The 25,552-nt window shown below is 33.5% G+C and overlaps 1 pseudogene; it reads left to right on the forward strand.

The window, feature by feature from the left end:
• Nucleotides 1-1,770: 1,770 nt before the first annotated feature.
• On the forward strand, nt 1,771-21,353 carry LOC149529239 (uncharacterized; annotated as a pseudogene).
• Nucleotides 21,354-25,552: the final 4,199 nt, after the last annotated feature.

Below are 25,552 nucleotides of genomic sequence, written 5' to 3' on the forward strand. Positions count from 1 at the left end.
CACATCCATACCTATTATCTCCCAAAATACTCTATATGGTACCTATCTACTCATTGTTGATGATGTCCTGGGGTGATCCCACAATAATGGGTTCCACTTGTTGACCAATTTTGACACTGAAACCAATATTTTTGAAACAAACCTCATGTTCGAGTGACTATATCTTTAAAACTATGAATAATTTGAAGATGACATAAACTAGTGATTTGTAGTACTCTATTCCTACTTTGTAACCATATTTTTTAATTAAAAAAAATTAAATTAATTATGTCAATTTTTTTTCTCCTCCGAAAAGTGGTATATGTTAAAATTTAATATTTTTAAAGAGTGATAGTCCGTTTGACACACATAACTTTTTTCTAGAAAAGACAATGAGGTAATTCTTTTGGCATTGGATTTGTAACATAAATATCTAGAGGATGCATTTGGTTTGATTCAATTTGGTTGAATATTGTATAGTTTATGAAGTTTTGAAGTGACACCAATTGTAGTTCAAACATATGTTCATTTTGACACAGATAACTTGAACTCGATTTATCATAAATCTAAAATAAAAAAATGAATAGAAAGCTATCTCAATAACTATTTCCTAGATATTTTTCAAAATTTTTTTGACCTAATTTACTAATTTTTTCGAAGTGTCGAAGTCAGTTGATGTTCAGTAATGAACCTATAATGAGTTAAACTCATATTTGAAAGTCTTAATGAATATAATATGTATTACAATTATAGTCATTGGAAAGCTTGCTTCGAGCAGCACAAATTGGCATTTTTTATTTTAGAGTAGGAGATCATTCAATCTCAATTTTACGGGTCAAAAGAGCCAATTTCATTTTTTTTTCCAGAAAAGAACAACAAAAATTTGTAATTTGACATGTTTGCACGAACACTATGTTTGTGCGAACATTTTACACATGTTCGTGTGAACATATGTTCACACGAACATATGAGAAAAATAATCCAACAGCCAAAAATTTAAGTTAACGTGTTTGTGCGAACATGAGTGTTCACACGAACATAAAAAAAAACCCAAATGTATCAAGATCTCAAACGAAAAAATGGAATTTTAATCACAAAATTTTTGTTAACAATATGTTCGCATGAACATATTAATAAGGTATGTTCATGGGAACATACCTTATTTAAACTCAATATGTTCGTGCAAACCTAGAATTGTTTCATGTTCACATGAACATAGTTAGTGTGTTCGTGCGAACATTTGCATAATTCTATATACAAATTTTTCATCCTTTTGTGATTTCCTTCGTCCCCCAAAAGTGGTACCCAACATTGTGGGTTCACCCCCCAACCTCGTCTAATGCAAAAGGTGTCTTACATCATTCAACAACATCATGTGCATCATTTACACGAACCTGCTGATAATTCATTTAATACTTTTGCAGAGCATGCACTAGTACATTTGAGGTCATTTTTTGACCATTTATTAAATTGGTCAGTATGGAAAGGGAAAATATGGCTTTTTTTTAATCTATGCCCATGTTGGTCAAAATTTTGACCAACATGAGCTTAATATGTAAAAAGGGCAAATGCCGCCCATTTCATTGTATTCTATTCAGCTTCAACGCGCATGTAGGAGTTGAAGAACCAAGGATATTTGACTAGAGAAAGAGATCCACACTAAAAATGTAGATTTATAGGTTAGTTTTATGATAGGAAGTGAAATCATCTTATTATGAGTCATGATAGATTTGCTGTGCATAATTATAAGTCCAGAAAACATGTTTAATAGTTTCTCTTTTGTGGAGGAATATGCCTGCACCAGATCTGTCAGCTGAAGCAAAAGATTCAAAGATAGGGGAGGGTACAGAGTCTTCATCTTCTTCTTTGAAGAGAATGAGTGCCAGAAAGAAGGCTGGTGTTGTTGCCGGTGTTATGTTCAGAGTAGCATTGGGTGGACTAGTGTTCGTGATATACAGGAAGAGGCAAGAGAACATACACAGAGCACAGTATGGATTCACAACATGCCAAGATCTGCTCTGATGGGTGTATTCATCTTGAATTTATTTCACTTCTTTTCTGTTATCATTTAGTTCTAGAGAAAATAGCATCAGGATAGGGTTTAAATTTGGTGGGAAAGATTATTTTGAGATTAAGTCTCCCTTAATTTTTTTTGTTTTTGTTAGTGGCAGACATGAAATCAAGCCAATTCATATGGATTTGTTTTTGCTCAAATAGGAAAGATTATTTTGAGATCCCATGGGCGAAGTTAAGATGCATGGTGGAGCCAAGCTTTGGGGAAAGAAGTGTGTTTCTACATGAGGAGTATTTGAAAAGTGGGAAGCTTGTCATATCTGCTGTAACAGGTGTTACAGAGGAGGTTGTCATCACTTTGTCAAGGGAACAAGTGAAGTATGATTATCTAGTGCTTTCCACTGGAACTACTTATGATGGCCCTCCTACAAAGGTAGAGAGGCTCAACAAGTTTAAGGAAGGTAACTAAATTACAACATTTAGTTAGTAATGTGGTTGAGTTTTTAGGAAATTTGATTTATGGGAACATATCATCAATCTTCAATTCACTCATCATCAATTTTCAATATAATTGTATAAATTATTTATGGACTTGATTGTGTATGTTTGGATCACATTCTATGATCTATCATCATGATAAGAGAATGTAAGAATCAAATTCAAAAATAATTCATAGATTTCAAAGGATTGTGGAAATCTGATACAATATAATTTACAGAAAATGATAAATTTTTAGATTTCAATTTCTAGACTACGATCCTTTCTATTTTTTTCGAAAGGAAAATAGATTCAAATGGTTTAAAGCAGGTATATAAATTACAACAATTGGTTATATATAGGAAACCTATTTCTTGCTAATACATCATCAATCTTTAGTTTCAACAATCATCAATTTTCAATTTGATTTACAACAAATGATTTTTTTTCAAATTTGAATTGCTGAACTACAATGTTTTTCTGCAAAACTTTGAAAAGCAAAGAGAGTCAAACGATTTGAGTGAGGAATATAAATTACAACATTTGATTAGTCCTATTCTTGAGTATATACAAGGAATTTTATTTTTTTAGCTGTCATGTTTTCCATTATGTCAAAAGATTGACTTGTTAACATTCAATACAATCACGCAACTTATAAAACATATGAAGTGGTTAACTCACATAATGAATTCTAAAGAGAAATGTTAGCGGTTAGTCAAATAGATTTGGAGGAACATATTGTCAATCCTCAGTCTCAGCCATTATCAATTTTCAATTTGATTTATAGAAAAATGAGAAATTTTTAGATTTGAATTGCTTAACTACATTTCCTTCTACAAAAAATAGTCTGGAGAATGTATATAAATTATAACATTTGGTTAGTCCTGTTCTTGAGTATATAGGGAATTTAGTTCATGTGAGCATATCGTCAATCTTCAATTTCATCCATCATCAAAATTTCAAAATGATTTATTTTATAGAAAAATGAGAAATTTTTAGATTTGAATTGTTCTAACTACTAAGCCTTTTGGACCTTTGGCACCTTAACTACTATTTTCTTAATTAATATTATCAGACTTTACTAATCTATTTGTAAAGCATTTTTTCCTGGATTCGACTATGTGTACTTTTTAGCATCAACATTCATCATCAGAATGAGAGAGTATAGGATTAGAAAAAGTAAAAAGATAGATCACGTAGTATGATCTAAAACATTGATGTTAAAAAATACACACAATCAAATATTAAAAAAACTTGCTTTATTGATTTTTTTTTGTACTGGATGAACAATAATTAGCTTAGCAGTTGATCACCCAGCCTGCCTCTTTCTTGTTTTTTCCAGCCTCTTATGTTTACCTAGAATCTCTTCCTTATTTATGACTCTAAAACCATCTGTCTTGAGCTTGGGTGATTCATTCCAAAGTCATTGTATCTTTTCTTGAACTCGTTATCTTTATGTTTTTGCTAAATTTCTGTTTAGCACTCAATGCCAATCAAAACATCTCATGGACAAATACGATTTGGATTTAGGGTTTAGAGGGACATACAGTTTTTTAGCATCAATGTAACAGATCACACTACTACATAAACCATCAGTAGGATGAGAAAGTGCAGGATTGGGAAGAGTGAAAAGATAGATCATAGAAACATTGATGCTAATAAAACACACCATTCGAATCCCAAAAAAATGACTTGTTTTATTGACCTCTTTTTATACTATGAAAAAATAATTAGTGGTTGATCATCCAGCCTGCCTATTTCTTGTCTTTTCCAGCTGCTTATGTTTACATAAAATATCTTCCTTATTTATGACTCTAAAACCATCTGTCTTGAGCTTGAATGGCTCATCCTATAGTCATTGTATCTTTTCTTGAATTCTATTTTGTACTCACTCTAAATCAAAACATCTCATGGACAAATATGATCTGGATTTGGGGTTTAGAATTTATAAATTGGGGGTTTGCATTCATGAGAAATCGTGGGTAATGAGAATTGTGGATTTGAATGTGGTTTTTTTATATTAAGTTTATTTAAATTTTCATTAAGATCTTGCTATTACAAAGAAAAGCAGTAATTGCCTAATTTGAATATATCTTTCTTGCAGACAATAAGAAGATTAAGGATTCAAAAATAGTCTTGATAATTGGAGGGGGGGCAACTGGAGTGGAATTGGTAGGAGAGATAGCGGTAGATTTTTCAAAGAAGAAAGTGGTCCTCATCCATGTTGGCTCTAGGCTTCTTGAATTTGTGGCAGAAAAAGCATCAAGAAAGGCTCTCTCGTGGCTCAAGTCTAAGAGAGTGGAAGTGCACCTCAACGAATGCATTGATTTGAACAACATTTCTAAGACCACAAAAATCTTTACTACAAGCAACAAGAAGATCATCAATGCAAATTCCCTCTTTGTATGCATTGGCAAGAGAATGGGCACATCTAGGTTCAAGGATTCAACATTTGCGGGTGTTGTAGATGAACATAGATTTATCAAGGTGGATAGCTCTCTGCCTATGGAGGGGTAGACTAATGTTTTTGCTGTAGGGGATATCATCAATGTCAAGGTAAGCATGATAGAATATGCTTGGTTCTAATTCTATTGATAATGAGGTTTAAATCAAATTAATCTAATTGGTAGGAACAATTTTTTTTAAAAAAAAGTTCTCAATTTAGATGTGTCATACTGAAAATGGAATAAGTTTTGAATTTTCATTTTGGTTCAAAATGAGGATATGTTAGTCCCATTCAAGAGGTGGAATTGAAATTGTCAATTGGAATCGGAATTGAATCAAATTTTCATTTTCATTTTTCTTGCTCAACAAAATCTAATTCCGAATTATCATATCCAACATCTGGCAAATTCTGGGTATAAGAAAAATGCAACATTTGCTAATGCCAACAACTAAATGGGTTCACTTTTGTTTGTATATCTATTTTTTTGACATTCCCATTCAATCAATTGATATATTATTAATATGTTCAAGAGAGGAAGGAGATACATAAATGTGATCCAAAATGTAGAATCTCCTCATGCAATCAAAATCTAGAAGCAAGTTAAAGATAACCTAATAGTTGTTGATGAGAGATGTTTGGTGATCAGTTTATATGTTGGGTCTCTAAAAGCATAGCCACTGTTCTTTTTTGTTTTTTTGTGTATGGATATTAAGGGCTTTGCATATTTTATTGGTCTTCTGTACAAGTGTGAATGCATTTGGAGCTACCTTTCTACACATCTTGAATATGAAAATGGTATTCTTCTAAGAACTCAAAAATGGTAGGGGATAGACTACAATCATGTTTAGCTTCTACATTATAGTACTTTTTGATGGGTTATATTTGCCAAATTTTACGAACATTGGATTCCCTATTAGCCAAATTCAATATTCATCAAGTTTTCTTGTAACATATACATATAATTAGAATTGTCAATTTGAATACATTTGAAACAATTTGATAGCCAATCTATCCAACAAACAAGTTCCAACTCCTTAAATTTATCTAGTATGTAATGCAGGTGGCTAGATCGAAGCCCACAACCGACTCTCATTGGCACTAGAGTCCAAATGGCCTGTTCCTAGCTGTTCTTGATGAAAGAACTTGTAATGTACCTATTGGAAGGTTATGCAATGCACACATGCCTATAGAAACTCTTCCTATTATGAGCCATGTGATTGTTGTATGTTTCGTTTATCGTCAATTATAGCAAAATTGTTCATTGTTTATGTATTCACAGAAAATCCATTGATGTTGAGATGGTTATTTTGACAATGAGGGACAAAGGATGTATTCCGAATCTAGTTACATATACCACACTAACCAATAAAACTTTTAGCAGTTACACTTGACAATAAAATTTTGGTCCAGAATATGAAAAATTTTTTTGTCAAATTTTTTTATTCTACTATTAATTAACTATCAATTTAGTCATAGAACTTTGTAGTTTTAATTAGTGGTAGAGACACATATCTCTTCATTAAATCCATGTCTGGGTTATGAGTATTTTTTTGGAATGGAATAAGCTTTGACACTACAACTTAAGAAGTTAATAATAGTCAATCATAGGGCATTCAATAGTCATTCCTTTGCTACGCTTGTAGGCAAGTTTTTTCTTTAAAGATCTATTTTAAATTTTTATCTTAACCAATGGAAGGCATCAACTCCTTATGGAAATTGCCTTTTAGGTGCCTTCCAAAAATGGTATGATTCTTCAGAATGATGGGGCTCTTGCACAAGCAACATAATGATCTCTTTATGGGATATATTGGATTTTGACCAAAAATAACAAGTCCCACAACCCAATTTATTTATAAATAATATTATATATATAAAATAATTAATTGTAATTCAATTTAGAGAAAATTGTATCAAGGATTTATGATCATTATACAAATGATATTGAAAACATAACACCCTAAATTCACTTGTATCCATTTCACTGCATACTTCTAATAGTTGACCATATTAGGAATTTGGTGGAAAAGCTTGATAGGATGCTGGGAGAGTTGAGACTATCCTCCTCAACTAAACTCAAGGGTGTTAGGAATAAGGTGTCTCAACCTTGGATAATTCCTATTCTTATTATTTGTTTTGTAAAATGTATTTCTTGCAAATAATGTTGATGTGTCAGCATCTTGAATTGTGTATAAGGAGATCATCACTAAAACGGTTATGACAGATTCCTATGACACGAAAGAGCTATGTTAGGAAGATTCAATTACAGGTGAAGACATGTGGCAACTGATAAATTTGAGTACTGTACACTCTACCCCAATAGTGGGGTTCCAAATTTTTTTTTGGGGTTCCTATTTTCTTAGAGAATGGTAAAACCCTAATATGGTTACCTTTGGGAGTAGCCCTAAAAGTGAAGCACATGTTATAAGCATTTTTAGGGTTGCGAAGAGGAGGTATGCAAAGTAGTGTATTGTTGGTACTATGAGTTGCTACTGGAGTCTTCTGTTGTCATTGTTGAACTTGCATTGCAAGTGTACTGTAACCTTGTGTTGAAGATAATACATTGTGCAGATTCTGGAGGGGTGGGGTTGTTTTACCGAAAGGTTTTTCCCCATCGAAAAATCTTTGTGTTATGTATTTCTTTCTCTGTCTATTTTCTTTATGCTTGCTTGGCTGAAATATTATTGTTTACATGATATTGAATCTGTAAGTGTAAAAGATTTTAATAGGATTTGCACCATACTTCTCTTAAGAGATTAGTGTAGGAAGCTATTTTCGCACCTGAGTTTCCTTACAAAGGGCACATAATGAGTGTCCAAGTCATATGGCCCCTTGGGCCATGAGAATGGCAAGATGTCTATCATCTTTTAGTTGTCATATTTAATGACAGAACCAGTACTGGTGCATCTTTCTATCAAACATTTTCAAATTGATCCCAAATATGATGTCTGATGGAAATCAGATAAATAATTATTAATCTTATGTTCCTTGTTAAGAGGATCAGAGATATTCTTCCTCAACCAAGGCCAAGGGCATGGAATGAGCCTATGAGCAGAACCCTTAGTCCATCCATCTCGCAATTGGCATACTTGACGAGGGAAGACCATTACTGCTGCACCTTCTTAACAAATTTATATGGAGATTAATAGAAGAATACTTGCATACCAGTTACTTTCTATTATATTCTTTATTGTTGTTATTTTATACACTAATTCTTTTCTAATTCAAACATGATAGTTTGATTTCCTCAATTAATATTCATTCTTATTTCTGCTCCATTCATGTCCTTGTTGGTCAGATTTATTATTCTTCAATTTTACTTGATGCTATCTACAAATGAACCACCTCTCTTTCTATATCCCTGATTGTGGGGAAATGTTACATTTTTCACTAGTATCGTCTCATTTTGAAGGATGCATCTCCTTATGATCAAGCACTGCCTTTGAATATTGTCTATTTAATCTGAATCATAGTTCATGAGGGATCATAGCCTGTAGATGCATTTAAGTAGTAGTTGATAATTATATTTTGTTTAAACTTGTAGCTAGCATTAATGTACCATTTAGTTGTAGTTGGCCCTTGTTAGAATTTTACTCAACCTTTCAAACTAGCATCTGCCCTTTTTCCTTTCTTAGTAGGGGCTAGCCTCTTACAATGGATTGTTATTAAATTTGATTGCAATGCCTAGTTTTTATATAATTATAAGTTTGCAATTTACAACAGGGGCTTGAAAATCAGCTCTTGATTATAGTCCTAATCTTCCTCAACACCTTACTCATCAAAAGGTGATTGAGGGTTTCCTCAATGCAAAATTAGGTGGTATAAATGGGTTTGTTGGTACCAGAAAAGTTTTATCAATTTCCTTCACAACCACAAATATGAAATTAACAAGTTCAACTCAATTCCCGAAATAGTAACTAAACCAAGGACTATTGACATTTGCGTCTAAACTATCCAACTAGCTTGAGGGTTTCCTTCCCTGTAAAGGTATTGTGCAAAATTGCAAAGACTGATATTAAAATTGGATGACCATAAATTTTAGAACATGCCCTCTCCATTTACATCTATTTCTCTTTGAGTACCAAAGTGTGCAAGTTGAAATCCCATTGAACAGATGCCCACTAGAGATGATGAGTCAAGCTTAAATCAAAATGTTCAGTCAAGTTTTATTAAAAATCTTTGAAACATTAGATACCTTGGATCATATTACTAGTATATCTTCACAAGTCCAATCTATCAGTTGGAATGCTAAATACCATAACTTAAATTAAATTGCAAGTCTCTCTTTAGTTCTCTCAGATGCATAATCTTCCTATATACCCTCCTGGAGGTCCAGGTCTAAGCCAACCAATGTTTTGTGGATAGGGGCCACCCACACTCATGCCACCTCAAGTAAATACGATATATATTCATATTTTTTGATATATTTGTTGCTGATGTTGTTAATATGTGCTAATCAATTCAAAGTTAATTTTGATACCTTGCAAATGGCTCTATGCTTGTCTTGAAGAAAAGGATGTGTCAACTTTTGTTTTGTGACTGATCTAAAATGAAAAGCTCAATGTTCATAAGCTTTTATTTGTTATGTTCTTATATAAGAAAAAATTGCCTTTTTTAGCATGTCATGCTTGGAAAACCATTCCAAAATTTTGCAAGTTCTTCATTTAGCATTGTTTTCGTTGGTAGTTTATGATCTAATGCCAATTTTGTCATAGGCTGGTAGATTTGGTTATCAGCAGCAACTTATCTCTGGTATTAGGCTAGGAAATGCACCTATTCCAAATTTCTATCTTCCTCTGGTTTAGCCACAACAAGGACAATGATCTAATGTTAGGCAGTCTAGAGCTACACCCATTTAACAACAACAACAGTAGTAGCATATGCCACTTATACCTCAACATGCAAAGCACACTTTATCTGTATTTTTTAATTGTTGTACATCAATCTTGGTTCTTAACTATTTTGCATAGCAAGTAAAATTGTGATATTATGTTTTACCTTGGAAAGAAAGCACGGAAAGGATAAGAATAAGATAGTGAAGTTAATGTCCATCAAGTACTAGGAGAAAGAAGAGAAAGAACCTTTGGGAAGATAAGACAATGCATGGTACAATCATGGATCCAAATGCTGTCATCTCTTACCAAACTCCACGAGGTTTTGCAAATCCTCAAGACCACAAGATAGATTAAGCATCAATAAGTAATTGTGAAAGATCCCCACCCAAACTCGATCCAATTTTTCCATTTTGTTTGGTTTGATGTATGTTTTGGACTCCCTAGAATGGTGATGTTTTTGAGTTCAGCAATTTTGATACGACTTTGGTTGAGTTCACTTTGATGCTTGTTTATGATAATACATTATGAATGATTAAAGGAAATGACTATGCAATGAATCAAAATATGTACAGCTAAATGATATGGCAAAATATGAGTTTATTGTTTACTGCTAAGATTGAAAAGAGAGATTACAAACCTATTATCAGTCACAAATCAAACTGTAACAATTCAATACATAGGTTTTAATGCCATATAATCAACATGTATCACATCCATATGTTAGCTAGCTATTGTAGGCTTTTGTAGACCACTTTTGGACTAGTAAATTACCACTTTAAGGTATGATATGAAGTATGATCTGCAACAGAAAGACTGATATTATCCTACACAGGTTTGATATGCAATTTCTAGCCATCATATTCAGTGCCACAAATCTAATATGCACTTTCAGCCATTATATCCCTTCAGATATGGTAAGTTTGAATGACACTGTAATTTGATTCCAATATTGAAAACTAAGAACTCAAATGACTAGTACATTGTGATCCTGTTACACCAAACATCTGGAACCAGATTACTTGAGCAGATTACAGATTCACACTGAATGATATTTCTCATCAATGCTTTGGCAATATAAATTGTAGAACTAACTATAAAGAATCAAAGATTGAGTTTCATAGTCAATATTAAGGCATTGTTATAGGGTATGTGCAGGATCACGGTGTGCCCAAAAGTGGCGATCTAAAAAAGCTGTAGTTCTAAAATATCTCAAACCATTTCAAAATCTATTCCAACTTTTTTCCCACCATCCATGATACTAAATGAAAAAAATTAATATCTTTGTAAGGTCTACTATATTTTTTGATACCAAACCTATATGGTCAACTTTAGAAACATCCTAAAAATGTGCTTTTGGCCTGTTTTTATGTGATTTTTACTTCAAACATGTAGTTGAAAACTTCTTTTTCACCCATATTTAATGAAATGAAAAGTGTTTCTTAAGAATGTTCTTATCTTTTCATAAATGTAAGGTTTGTCAAATTATGAGTTTAGTAATTATTACTTATTTTCTAATGGAGTTATGTATAAAGTGATGACTAACACACTACTTGAAAAACAACTATAACTTTCAAATGGTACAAAAAAAATTAAATTCAAAAGATGCATCACATTCTATGTTTCTTGTACTATAAGAAAAAAAATAAAAAAATTGAATTTTACAGAGTTTTGAATTAGTTAAGGTGGTCAGACATGAGAGTCTTTTTATTCCAAAAATACTAAAGTCAAAAATTAATTATTAATTTTTTTTTAGAGTAAAAATACCAAAAAATATGTGTCATATCCAAGCATGAGTCTACTACTTATATCTAGAATATTATTGAAAAATATTATCATTTGATTTTGATTAAGGTGGTCAGACATACGTCTACTTGGTTTTTTGTTCTGAAATTTTTATAATATTGCATTAAAATTCAAAATTTTGACCAATCAATTTTTTTTTTTTGAGATAAGTCCTAGTAGTTTAGAAACTAGATTCAGTTTTCTAGAGATTCTTTTCTCTCAACTTTTTGATATAAAGTTAATAACAAGTAGAAAATTGCACTTTAAGTTGACATAACCTTGATTTTTTGATTTTTTATTGCCACTTAAGGGCATAGTTTGGTTGACCATGATCCTGCACATACCCTATATCTCAAATCACATGTATAGGAACGAGAAATGTTATAGTTCTAGATCCACATTAGCTCTCTAAGCGGTAGGCAACAAGCCTCTATTTCCCATTGTGACTAGTAATTCAACTATGCTTTTCAAACCTTTGATTTTGTCATCTGGCACCAACCTTAAGAGCCTTCTAGGTGATCTATGTTGTTCAAATCTCTCTCAAATATTGCTTATTTATTTGTTGCTATTGTCAGTCCCAATTGTAGGGACAAATTTATCAATTCACCCCTTGTACCACAGTTATCCTAGTATAGGCATGACAGTCAAACAGTGAAGGTTGAACTTCTTTTGAGATTCTCATGCATGGCTCTAAATACATTCTTTTCACATTAAATGAATAGACAACTATTGTTGCTAAGAACACATTTTCAGTCTACTAGTCTTTTGTTTGTTTATGATCCATAGTGTTAGTTTATAGTTAATAAATTATAATATTAGCTTATCCACCACCTATGAGCATTATCTAATTGCAATGAGTGCTAAGTGTTCCATTCATTATGATGAGAGATGAGTCCTTGTGAACTATTACTCATGAAACATGGGTCAATGAGTTTGACTTAAAATCTACAAAGTTGAATCCACATAGCAATATCATAATTTGACTTGCTGTGGAAAATATCTCCTACTTACTAATAATATATTGCCTTGTTGGGTAGTTAATGGTTGGTTATTATGGGAAAAATGGTTTTAGAAGCTAAAAAAGTGAAGGCCTTTTGAAAAATAATTGAATATTGTAATTGATATAGAAAATATAAAAACAATATTATATTTGTGAAATTTTATGTTACTTAAAAATGCGATTCTATATTTTGTTTCCATTTTTAATCTTGTAGTCCATGTGTTCATCAATGTATCATCAATGGCCTTTAGCTATATAAGCTATAGTCTTATTCTAATATATGTCCTTTCCCCTTGCAGTTGAGCTATTGGGTACAGGTTTGGACTGCATCTAAATGAAACTATTCTCCTGCTTATTAACTATTGTAAAAGTGCATCTGAAGTTGATGAGGAGCTAAGAGAATATAGCTTGCAGGTGTTAAAAGAGTTTGGTTGTAGAGAAATTATGTATTTTCATCTCACACTATTTGTTAACGTTAGTGGTTCCATTTTAAAAGTTCATATCATCTATATTGAAAGTATATGTATGTTTTGTGAAATGCATCTTCAGATTTCATTCTTCAAATAGAAAACCCTGATTATTCAAAAATCTGTAAATAATCACCTTAAAGATGCAATTTGTAGGCATTGGAGAGTTTTGTCCTATGTTGTACCAGAGATGTGGCTATTTATTGTGATACGATTTTGGAACTTGCTCTGGACTACATAAGCTATGATCCAAACTACACTGATAATATGGAAGAAGATACAGAAGAGAGTAATGGAGATGAGGATGAGTATGCTAAAATTGCTTAAGAGAATTATTTTCTTGAGAAAATTTAATTTTTGCACAATGGTGTCTTTTATTTTCATGTAATTATGAATTTTATGACCAACATGTGAATACTATTCTGTTGATGTAGAGAGAGTGCTAATGAATATAGTGATGATGAGGATATTAGCTGGAAGGTTCAGAGGGCAGCAACTAAGTGTTTGTCTGCTGTGATAACATCTCGTCCAGAAATGCTATTAAAGTTGTATGAGGAGGCATGTGCTTTGAACCTTTCTCAATTGTTGCTGGGAGATATTTATCATTTTCATAAAAGTTGACTGTATTTGTCCTATACATTTGCCATGTTTTTTGACCTTTGTGTGCCCAATAATTTTGGCTTAGTGTCTCTTCAGAGTTTATGGTTTACCTCTAAAGAGTGACAAGAATGGCCCTTTGTCTTTGTTAGAGTCAAGAGGATACATAAATTCCATTCTCTTGGCATAACACTAACTTGCTAATGTTATGCACAAATAGGAATAAATTGAGTTTGAAATGATATATATCAATTGTTATCTCATTTCAAAATGTGGTTAGCTTTAGGAATTCTTTTATAAGATGTTATATGAAATGATTGCTAGCTAACACTTGCTAAGGAAACATAACTTGCTTCTTCCCACAGTGAATTCTGCTCAAGGTTTTGGCATTGTGAAGTGTAGCCCAGTTCTTTATGTGCCAATGGCAATACTGAGAATGCTAAGAGATGGCATGGTTACTCTCATTGATGTTATTTGTTTGTTGATAAATATGTCTATTGCATTTTCCTTGGTTTTTAAAATGGGAAGTAATCTAAGGGGAGAACACTTCGTTATTTTTCCAAGTAAGTGTTTTTATAAATATAAAATGATAGCATTATTTAGACTTGCACAATACACCAAATTTTTCTTTGCTTCAAGCGACTTGGAGGGGTGACTTGGTGAGCTGACTTGGCGAGCCGACATGGCGAGCGGACTTGGTGAATGAACTTAAAGAGTCAACTTGGTGAGGTGACTTGGTGAGCATACTTGAACAGTTGACTCAGTGAGTCAACTTTGGGAATAGACCTAGCAAGCCAACATTGTCAGTAGCCTTAAAGAGGCAACTTGGTAGGGTAGATTGGTGAGCCTATGTAGAGAGCCCCACTTGGTGAGACGAGATGGTGAGTCGACTTGGTGAGATGACTTTAAGAGCTAAATTGGTGAGTAGACTTAAGGAGTCAACTCATTGAGGCGACTCAGTGAGATGACTTGGTGGGTGGACTAAAAGAATCGGCTCATTGAGGCAACATGGTGGGGTGGTGACTTCGCGAGCCCACTTAGTGAGTCAATTTGGGGGAGTCAACCTAGGGGGAAAACTTGGTGAGCGAGTCCACTTGGTGAGGTGAGATGGTGAGTCCACTTTTTGAGGCGACTTGGTAAAGACTAACCTGGATGAGGTGCTTTGGTGGGGTGACTTGATGAGTGAACATAAAGAGTCAACTTGGTGAGCATACTTGAAAAGTTGACTTGGTGACATGACTTGGTGGGGTGACTTGGTGAGCTAACTTGGTGAATGTACTTGAACAGTAGACTTGGTGAGCTGACCAAGTGAGTTGACATGGTGAGTGGGCTTAGAGAAGCGACTCAGTGGGGCAACTTTGCAAGCACACATAGTGAGCCCACTTGTTGAGGCAAGGTGGTAAAATGATTGGGTGAGCTAACTTGGTGAGCTACCTTAAAGATTCAACTTATTGAGGTGACTGGGTGGGGGTGACTTGGCGAGATGACCTAGAGAGTTGACCTAGGGGGCAAACTTGGTGAACAAACTTAAAGAGTTGACTTGGTGAGCGTACTTGAATTGTCAGCTTGGCAAGTTCACTTGGGGAGCCGGCCTGGCGATTTGACATGGTGAGTGGGCTTAAAGTGGTGACTTGGTGGGGCAAGGTAGTGAGCTGACTTAGCAAGGCCACTTGGAGAGTTGACTTGGTGAGCTGACTCAAAGATTGACCTTGATGAGGCGCTTTGGTGGGGTGACTTGATGAGCGAACTTAGAGTCAACGTGGCGAGCGTACTTGAACAATTGACTTGTTGACATGACTTGGTGGGGTGACTTGGTGAGCCCATCTGGCGAGCGTACTTGAATAGTTGACTTGGTGAGCCGAACAAGTGAGCTGACATTGTGAGTGGGCTTAGAGAAGCAACTTAGTGGGGCAACTTGGAAAGCACACATAACGAGCCAACTTGCCGAGGCAAGGTGGTAAAACCACCAGGTGAGCTAACTTAAAGAGTCGACTCGTTGAGGTGACGATTACTGGGTGGGGGTGACTTGGTGAGTTGACTTAGGGGGAAAACTTGGTGAGCGAACATAAAGAGTCAACTTGGTGAGCATACTTGAATTGTCGGCTTGGCGAGATGACATGGCGAGTCGACTTAATGTGGTGAGTTGGTGGGGCAAGTGGGGATGACTTGGTGAGCTGACCTAGAGAGTTGGCCTAGGGGGTAGACTTGGTGAGCGAACTTAGAGAGTTGACTTGGTGAGTGTACTTCAATTGTCAGCTTGGAGAGCTGACTTGGGGAGTTGACCTGACGATCTAACATGGTGAGTGGCCTTAAAGTGGCAACTTGGTGGGGCAAGTTGGCAAGCCAACTTAGCAAGGCCACTTAGAGACGCGACATGGCAAGTTGACTTGGTGAGCAAGCTCGATGAGTATACCTAAAGATTGACCTTGATGAGGCAATTTGGTGGGGTGACTTGATGACTGAACTCAAAGAGTCAACTTGGCGAGCATACTTGAATAGTTGACTTGGTGGGGCAAGTTGGCGAGCCAACTTAGTGAGTCCACTTGGTGAGGTGAGATGGTGAGTTGACTTGGTGCGACAACTTGGTGAGCTAACTTGGTGAGCTGACTTAAAGACTTACCTTGATGAGGCACTTTGGTGGGGTGACTTGATGAGCGAACTTAAAGAGTAAACTTTGTGAGCGTACTTGAACAGTCAACTTGGTGACATGACTTGGTGAGCTGACTAAAAGAGTCGACTCATTGAGGTGACTAGGTGGGAGTGACTTGGTGAGATGACCTAGAGAGTTGACCTAGGGGATGGGCTTGGTGAGAAAACTTAAAGAGTCGACTTGGTGAGCGCACTTAAATTATCGACTTGGTGAGTGGACTTGGGGACTTGGTGGGACATGTGGATGAGCTGACTTGGCGAGCTGACTTGGTGAGCAGATTTAAGGACTGACCTTGATGAGGCACTTTGGTGGGGCGACTTGATGAACAAACTCTGAGTCAACTTGGTGAGCACACTTGAACAGTCAACTTGGCGAGCGTACTTCAATTGTCAGCTTGGCAAGCTGACTTGGGGAGTCGGCCTGGCGATCTAACATGGTGAGTGGGCTTAAAATGGCAACTTGGTGGGGCAAGTTGGCGAGCTAACTTAGCGAGGCCACTTAGAGATGCGACATGGCGAGCTGACTTGTTGAGCAAGTTCGATGAGTGGACATAAAGACTGACCTTGATGAGGCACTTTGGTGGGGTGACTTAATGACCAAACTCAAAGAGTCAACTTGGTGAGCATACTTGCACTAGTACATTTGGGTTCATTTTTTGACCTTTATTGGTCAAAATTTTGACCCAAATTTTGACCAAATTTTGACCAAATTCAACCAACCCATTGGTCGAAAATTTTTTGGTCAAAATTTTGACCAACTCACTGGTACATGATTTGTCTCAATCATATAACTAATTATATATTCTTCATATTAGTTACTGTCGGTGTTTTTCAGGTATTCTATAAAACAGTTCACATGCCTTGCATATGATATGACATTTTGCATGCATCTTGCACTCTCTCTCAACCGGCTAATGATGGATTACGTAGAGTGATCTGAAACCATGATACTAAAAAACACACAATCAAATCCAAAATGAACTTGCACTACAAATGGATTGTGGAAATCTGATATTGGTAAAATTGTATGCATGTCTACCAGGACAATCACAACTTAATCATATATTTGTCTTGGTAGAGATGCATGCAAAATTAACAATATTAGATTTCCACAATCCATTTGTAGTGCAAGTTCATTTTGGATTTGATTGTGTGTATTTTTTAGAATCATGGTTTCAGATCACTGCGTAATCCATCATTAGCCAGATGAGAGAGTTTAGGATGCATGTAAAATGTCATATCATAGGCAAGACATGTGAACTGTTTTATAGAATGCCTATAAAAAATTTACACCTAGCTGTTGGTGGAAATTTCCACCTTCATTGGTTGAAATTTCCACCAACGCCTAAATTTTTTTCTACCTTTGTTGATCGAAATTTCCACCTTCATTGGTCGAAATTTCCACCAATGCCTAATTAATCTACCTTTGTTGGTCAAAATTTCCACCTTCATTGGTCAAAATTTCCACCAATGCCTGAATTTTTTCTACCTTTGTTGGTCGAAATTTCCACCTTCATTGGTTGAAATTTCCACCAACGCCTAAATTTTTTTCTACCTTTGTTGGTCAAAATTTCCACCTTCATTGGTTGAAATTTCCACCAATGCCTAAATTTTTTTCTACCTTTGTTGGTCAAAATTTTGACCTTCATTGGTCAAAATTTTGACCAATTGCTGCATGAATGTAGACAATGGCTTTGGTAGGTTTTCGACCAATAGATTGGTCAAAATTTTGACCAAAAAAATATCGACCAATGGGTTGGTCGAATTTGGTCAAAAACTGAGTCAAAAATTTGACCAATAAAGGTCAAAAAATGAACCCAAATGTACTAGTGACATTTGATGTAAGCCCCAACACCATCATGTTCACCTTTTCCATGGCCACTCTTGAAGAAATTCCATATGTGTTTTATATTCTCATTGCAATGATATCTACATAATGCATAAAATGGTCTAGATGATTTGAACTGTGCATCACATCCATCAGACCAAACATAATATTTATCAACATTTATGTCTCTTTCATTCAAATAAGAAAAGAACATATTGAAGCAATGTTCTACAAAGTGAATGTCATGTTCTTTATCATCACTTATATAAAAATGATATTCCTTTTTAATTACTCGTGCTTGAACTGTACTTTGAATACCATCCAAATCTAACTGTGCATGTCTATAACAGATATGTACCATAATTCATTCAACAACATCATGTGCATCATTTACACAAACTCCCTGATAATTCATTTAATACTTTCACAGAGCACGTTTGATGCAAGCTCCAGCACCATCATGTTCACCTTTTCCATGGCCACTCTTGAAGAAATTCCATATGTGTTTTATATTCTCATTGCAATGATATCTACATAATGCATAAAATGGTCTAGATGATTTGAACTGTGCATCACATCCATCAGACCAAACATAATATTTATCAACATTTATGTCTCTTTCTTTCAAATAAGAAAAGAACATATTGAAGCAATGTTCTACAAAGTGAATGTCATGTTCTTTATCATCACTTATATAAAAATGATATTCCTTTTTAATTACTCATGCTTGAACTGTACTTTGAATACCATCCAAATCTAACTGTGCATGTCTATAACAGATATGTACCATAATTCATTCAACAACATGTGCATCATTTACACAAACTCCCTAATAATTCATTTAATACTTTCGCAGAGCATGTTTGATGCAAGCTCCAACACCATCATGTTCACCTTTTCCATGGCCACTCTTGAAGAAATTCCATATGTGTTTTATATTCTCATTGCAATGATATCTACATAATGCATAAAATGGTCTAGATGATTTGAACTGTGCATCACATCCATCAGACCAAACATAATGTTTATCAACATTTATGTCCCTTTCTTTCAAATAAGAAAAAACATATTGAAGCAATGTTCTACATAGTGAATGTCATGTTCTTTATCATCTCTTATATAAAAATGATATTCCTTTTTAATTACTCGTGCTTGAACTGTACTCTGAACACCATCCAAATCTAATTGTGCATGTTTATAATAGATATGTACCATAATAGTGACTTGCTTAGAAAAGAAATAATCTACTTGAATTTCTTTATGATGAACAAAGGAATAGTTCTCTGCAAAGTCAACAACTGATACAATCGTTCCAAGTGGGAAATTATCTCTCAAAGTTTGAAATTATTGTGCTTGTCACTTTGCAAAAAATGTGTAACAAATATAGGGTTGAATCGCATTCTTAAATTTGTCCATAAATGTTAGAATAGGTAACTGCTCTTCAACATATTCCAACCTTTTTGTCTATTTCCCCAACTTTGTTTCATTCTTCACATACTTGTAACTTTTGCAATTCAATTTTTTTTGCTACATTAATATTTTCAATTTTAAAAGGAAATAGAGCTAATTCACCATAAGTTTCACATAATTCTTTGATGCAATTTATTTAAGTAGTTGGATCATCTATTTTGTCACATAGAATGGATGATATAAACTCACTTCTCGTACTAGGAGGAGCAACATGAAAACCATATGTGTCTTCTACAAAATTTTGAAATACCTAATAGTGGAGATCAAACTCAATATGATGACGACAACATGATGTTTCAAACAATTTGTTTGACCTCACAAAGTATGGCTTCAATTTTTGAAACAACATTTGCCTAAATTTTACATAAGGATGTTCACTACAAAATGACACATATAACTCATGCTGTATTGTGTCCAACCAATGTTTTGTATGATGTTCATATTGACCAAATGCAATCCTATGCCTGATAACATCTCTACTATTTGATGAAGGATAAGTGTTATCAATCCAAAATGATATGACTAATTTTTTTAAGAACTCTTCAATTCTATTAGAATGAGGTGCTCTACACGTGATTGCCCAATTGCTCTCCAAAATACTTTCATCCAAAATTAATCTTCTCTTAACATATTCTCTCATTGTTTTCCTACTAAAATCCATTTTAGACAAAATTGAAGATATTTGTCTATTTTGGGTCATATTCTAATTTAAAACAGACATCAACATCACTTTTCTTACCACGAACTTATCTTTAGTTCAAGAATGTTTTCCTATGTTTCTCAAACCTTGTTTACATTTTCAATCACATCAGTTTGCATGCTAGAAAATCTTCTCTTCTTTGATGTTGTGTCTACACCTAACAATTTCAATGCCTCTTGCAACTTCTTTTGTGTAAGCAAAAGTGAAAGCAACTGAGCTTGTTCAAGTGTTTCAGTGTTATCAAATTTAGTCATAATTTCTCTTATCTTCTTATTCATTGACCTTTTCTTAGAAAAACTTAAGGGTTGAATAGTAGCTGCAAGTCTTCTCAGTTTATACACATCCATTTTAAGTAAATGATCTAATTTTTTATGAGAAATACCATTCTTTACAAATTGGGCAATATTTGGGAGTTCATCCATACCAGTTCCTACACCTGATCCCAACCCTTCTCTGACTTCTGTTACTAGAATTTCTATAGGGAGTGATCTTGAGCCTTCTCCAACATTCATTGTTTGAGATTCTGTAGGGAAAGATTCTGACCATTCTCCAACCTGTGTTATTTGAACCCCTGTAGGGAGTGATCTTGAACCTTCTTCAACATTCATTGTTTTAGATTCCGTACGGAGTGTTCCTAACCTTTCTCCCATATGCACTTCTTCTACTTCTATTGAGCCTTCTTCAACATTTCCTTCACCTTGTTGATTTTCTGCAACAAATTTATAAATAAATCAAATTAGATAAAAAAAAAGATTGAAACATAATTAAATTTAATACCATAAAAAAAAATTAATATATATAATTACATACCTTGTTTAATTTGATGATAACGTGCAACAATCTTCTAAAGATTTCTTTGTTCTGCTTCATCAGATCTCTTCCTTGCATATTTGTTTTGCCTTCCTTTCTTGTTTCTTATTATAAAATCATCAAATTTTTTTTTACCCCTTGCCTCAAGATAAATTTTGCGCAATAACTATATAAAAATGTCACAGTATGGCTTCACAGTATGACTTCATTATTTTAAAACTGACCTGTCTGCAGGTGACGTCAACATTTTTGAATGTTCGCATGAACATTAATAGTTTGACATGTTTGGGCGAACATGTTTAATTGAATTTACGACAGTAAGAAAACTTAGAGGTGTGTGCTCACACAAATACATGTTCATAGTGAACTCATTATGTATGTTCACTGTGAATAGTATGTTTGTTGTGAACAATATGTTTGCTGTGAATAATATATTTGTAGCGAACATGTCAAATTACAAATTTTTGACCCTCTTTTTTTTTTTTTTGGCTATTTTGACACCCAAAATTGAAAATGATTGATCTCCTACTATAAAATTAAAAATGCCAATTTGTGCTACTCGAAGCAAGCTTTCCAATGACTATAATTGTAATACATATTATATTCATTAAGACTTTCAAATATGAGTTTAATTCATTATAGGTTCATTACCGATTGAACATCAATTGACTTCGACACTTCAGGAAAATTAGTAAATTAGGTCAATTTTTTTTTGAAAAATATCTAGGAATTAAGTTGTCAAGATAGCTTTCTATTCATAATTTTTTTTTTTAGATTTATGATAAATTGAGTTCAATTTATCTTTGTCAAAATGAACGTATGTCTGAAATACGATTGGTGTCACTTCAAAACTTCATAAACTATACAATATTCAACCAAATTGAATCAAACCAAATGCATCCTCTAGATATTGATGTTACAAATCCAACGCCAAAAGAATTACCTCATTATCTTTTCTAGAAAAAAAGTTGTGTGTGTCAAACGGATTGTCAATCTTTAAAAATATTGAATTTTAATGTGTACCACTTTTCAGAGGAGAAGAAAAAATTGACATAAATAACTTTTTTTTAAAATTAAAAAATATGGTTACAAAGTAGGAATAGAATACTAGAAATCACTATTTTATGTCATCTTGAAATTATTCATAGTTTTAGAGATATAGTCACTCGAACGTGAGGTTTGTTTCAAAAATATTGATTTCAGTGTCAAAATTGGTCAAAAAGTGGAATCCAATATTGTGGGATCACCCACTATAAGTAAAATGTAAATAATTCTATTTGATATAAATATTTGATTTGACCATAGGTTAATTGAGAAATTAAGGAGTGCGCATGATTATCAAAGAATGTATTAATACCAATTAGTGCATTGAAAACTATAGTCCCCACCTTAAAAGGTAGGGACTAATTATGCCATAGGTGTTTGCCTACATGTAATGCAAGAGCTAAAATTTCAATCCCATGGTTCAAAACATGGAAGAGGTGTCAATGACCATAGAAGTCATTATGACCATCAAATTAATATTCTCCTAGTTTGAAAGTGAAGGTCTTAGATCTTGGTCTGTCCAAGCTGGTGCATGTAACATCAACTACACCACATTGAATGCTTGGTTATGTTGAGCTAGATTACCATTAGTCCTTTCAACTGATGGAGAAATCTGGCGCATTTAGCTTCTCTTTCGTTAAACCTTTGTTACCATTTAACCCCAATCTTTTTTTTCTTCCTCTATTCTAGTAAAAGCCCCCTATGAAATAAAATTTCTCTTCAGGTTAAGATAATATGGGTTTCGAAAGACTTGCAATAACTAGAATTTGAAGACAATATTTTGGAACTCATAGATAGTTTATTTATTTAAATTTTATGATTGATATATTAATATTGATTAGCTACTATATAGATATAATATTTAAATGTAAATTTAAAAAATGAACAATAGTGATTTATCTTTTTAATACTAATTGATTGTTAAATTATTCTTAAATCTTAAAATGGATTTAAAAAGAAAAAAAGATAGTACTTTTAAATCCTAGAAGAGAGCACACTCTTGAGTGAACATTATATCTTTACTACTTTCATGAATTTTAGAAAATTGTCTCTAGTTGAATGAAATTATAGTAAAGTACACCAAAATTTTAGACATAGTGAAAATATGAAAGAACAACAAAAAAACAATTTAACTATGACAACAAACCACTATTAATGAACTTAATAGATCTTTTAGCTTGGGTGAAGGTAGATATAGCTATCTTATGTTCTCACTTGTCATCGCATAATGGTGTGAAGAAGGGCTAAAATATTAAGCCCACCCATGGAATTCAATCAAATTCTTAAACATTCTATAATTTTTGTTGAACCAAAATTAGAACAAAATGCACCTCACAAATGTGAAAGAGTGCATTCTTAGATGGGTGTTTTCAAAGTCTAATATATTAAGTATTTGAATAAGGTTTATTATGATTCTTGGCTTCAAGTAATCTATTTATGGACTTGAAAAAATGCATCAACATTTTCAAATACACGAACTTTTTCATGATCTAAGATGGATGATTTTGTTCCATTTTTAATGTGATACATTTATCTTCTCAAGTCACATACTCTAGATGAAGATGGATGTTGATAAAAAAAACACTCTTGTTTAAACATCCATGTTTATTTCTTATAGATTTATTATAAAATAATATTTCTATATTTTGACTCAAGAAGTTAAATCTTGATTGATAAAATAGTTTGGGAATCATAACATAAAAAATTTAGCAAGACGACCAAATCTTCCTTTTACAACAAAAGAACACCCTCGTTTGATAAAAAAATAATAACTTTTATAATAAATTGACAATAAGTCCACTAATAAAAAAACTATATGTTATATTGATTATACTAACAAGCTTTTTTCATTATCAAATATGCATCAAATATAATTTCTTCTCCATATGGTATCTCTATATTCTCCAAACCTCAAATTAATATCACTTGTTCGGTATATTAAAAAAAATGTACAACCATTAACAATTTATAATTATCTGTATGATAAATGAATATTGAATTTTAGGAAATTGAAAAATGGTCTATACACTTTTCCTAATTTTTAATTAAGGGTCTACTAACTCTTTTACATATGAAAGAATGGTAAATATAAACAATTTTTGTGATGATATAAGGTTTATATTTTCAAAACATTTTACTAGAAGTTAGTGAGACTAATAAGAAAAACAATATACAATTAAATTAGAAACAAATAAACTCCTAAAAGACTTGCATAACACATCCTACACAATTAGTTTCATTCATATTATCATAACTTGCTAGGAGATATGCATTTACCTAGCACTAAGCACATAGTGTTTGCAAGGCCTAAAGTAGAATGAATGGGGTGAGCCAATTAGTGTTACACCTTATCTTTATATGATGTATGTCTATGTTAATGTTTGCAAAGCTCCCACTTTTTCACATGCTTTAGCGGTACAAAATTTGGTTGTAAATTTATGCATTGTATTACTGAAAGTTTACAAATTCTTTTCAACATTTTTTTTCATATCCTATAGACAAACAATTATGACAATACATTTATGAAAAATATTTTACGAAATAGTTTGCATCTATAGTTTTCCTTCTATATATTTGTAATTTAAAACCATAATATTTGACAAGAGTGATCATTTTGATGGAAGTCTATACTAGTTCTACAAACACTAAATTTTGGATAACTTGGATATGGGCAACCAATTGAAAAGAACCTAGTCAAAAATATTCCTATGGAAAAATGGTGGGTGGGAGAAACGATTATGAAAATTAAAATCAGTAAGTAGGTACTCTGAATGAGAGTTACTATGATGGGTAGTTACTATTAGCAAAAGCAACATCAATACAAACTACATTGGTCACTCAGCTTTGAGTGTGCTAGAACTAACATATGATTTTAAGAGCAGGGTAGTGAGAGTTTAACTGATGAAGCAACAAAAATAGTAGCAATGGTGACTGATCATATTTAAAATTGGTATAAAGTGACGAAGAGGTAAAGAGATGATGAGAAGGAGAGACACACAACTAAACAAAATTTAGTTAACCTTCCCCACCTCTATGGTGTATTCATTGCACACTAAGATGTGATTGTTAGCAATAAATATTATGATTTGTATGTTGTATAGACAACATGTGCAAGAGTGAATGTGCTTACTCAAAGAAATGTGAACACTTTAGATTGAGTCATAAGCATCATGCCTCTAGTCCCACTTGTAATTGTTGCCACTAAATATTTGTCTCAACTTGCAAATCATATCGTTAAAAAATTACAAAATCCTAAATTTGATCTAGAAGATTCCATGAACAGGTCTGCCTTAAATATATAATAATAAGGGACTTGAGTTGGCCTAGTGGTGGAGAACTTGTACTCTTGAAAGAGAGGTCACAAGTTCAAATCCCACTGGGTGGGGTAGGGTATGTATGCCTCGTTTGTAGTGCCAAGCGCCTTTCGAAAAAGAGTACGAGGTAGTCCCATATCACTG

Source organism: Cupressus sempervirens, chromosome 11 (genome assembly GCF_028749045.1).
Source record: "Cupressus sempervirens isolate cs-2001-9-10 chromosome 11, ASM2874904v1, whole genome shotgun sequence".
In the NCBI taxonomy this organism is placed as follows: domain Eukaryota; kingdom Viridiplantae; phylum Streptophyta; class Pinopsida; order Cupressales; family Cupressaceae; genus Cupressus; species Cupressus sempervirens.